This window comes from Octopus bimaculoides, chromosome 7 (assembly GCF_001194135.2).
Source record: "Octopus bimaculoides isolate UCB-OBI-ISO-001 chromosome 7, ASM119413v2, whole genome shotgun sequence".
Lineage (NCBI taxonomy): Eukaryota > Metazoa > Mollusca > Cephalopoda > Octopoda > Octopodidae > Octopus > Octopus bimaculoides.
The window spans coordinates 1,171,053-1,171,839 of NC_068987.1; the positions used below are offsets into that span (position 1 = coordinate 1,171,053).

A 787-nucleotide genomic window follows, 5' to 3' on the forward strand; every position below is an offset into this window, starting at 1 on the left:
TATATATATATATATATATATATGTGTGGTGTGTGTGTATGTATGTGCATCTGTATATCCATCTAGCTTTCTATAAAACTCATAATGTATCCAGCTCTTTCTCTCTGTTTGGCATAATCGATTGCTAGATAGAATCTAAAAAGAGAGCAGGCGAGAAGTATCATTTGTTCTGAATTCTAATGAAGCCAAATAGCACGTTAATGAAAATAGGCCCAGCATTAAAAGAGTCCCAGCATGAAGAGAGCCGTAACTTTAAACTGGCGGAAGGATTTTGAAATACTGCTTATAGATTGCAATTATGTTGGTATTGTTAAAATACACATCTTGAAATAGTTTGTCATACACTGACATAGATATGGTCAGGACCTAGAAACATAGATCGGAGGAAGTGAGAGATGTGGTCACAGAATACAGAGAGTTAAGATATAGACAGAAGTAACGGAGAGAAGTGTGCTTGTGTCTGTGTGTGTGTGTGTGTGTGTGTGCATATGCACATACATATCTGTTTGGTGTTAACTGTCGGTAAAAACGAGGAATACACAATGCCATAGAAGACTTTAATAATATTTTTTCTTTTGTTTATGTCAGGTAAGTTATGACTTACCTGAACATCCTGTGAACTCGCGGAGTGTCAGGAATAACGAGAAACTAACTTGACCAATATAAAATATTATAGACACACACACACATATGCACACACAGACACGCACAGGCACACACACGCACCCACGCACACACACACGCATACACACACACACACGCACACACACACACACACAAACATACA

General features: G+C 38.0%; 1 protein-coding gene across 1 annotated transcript in view; it reads left to right on the top strand.

Moving 5' to 3' along the window:
* LOC106877658 (uncharacterized) overlaps positions 1-787 on the top strand; it is a 776,611-nt gene that overhangs the window by 293,917 nt on the left and 481,907 nt on the right. The window lies entirely within an intron of this gene.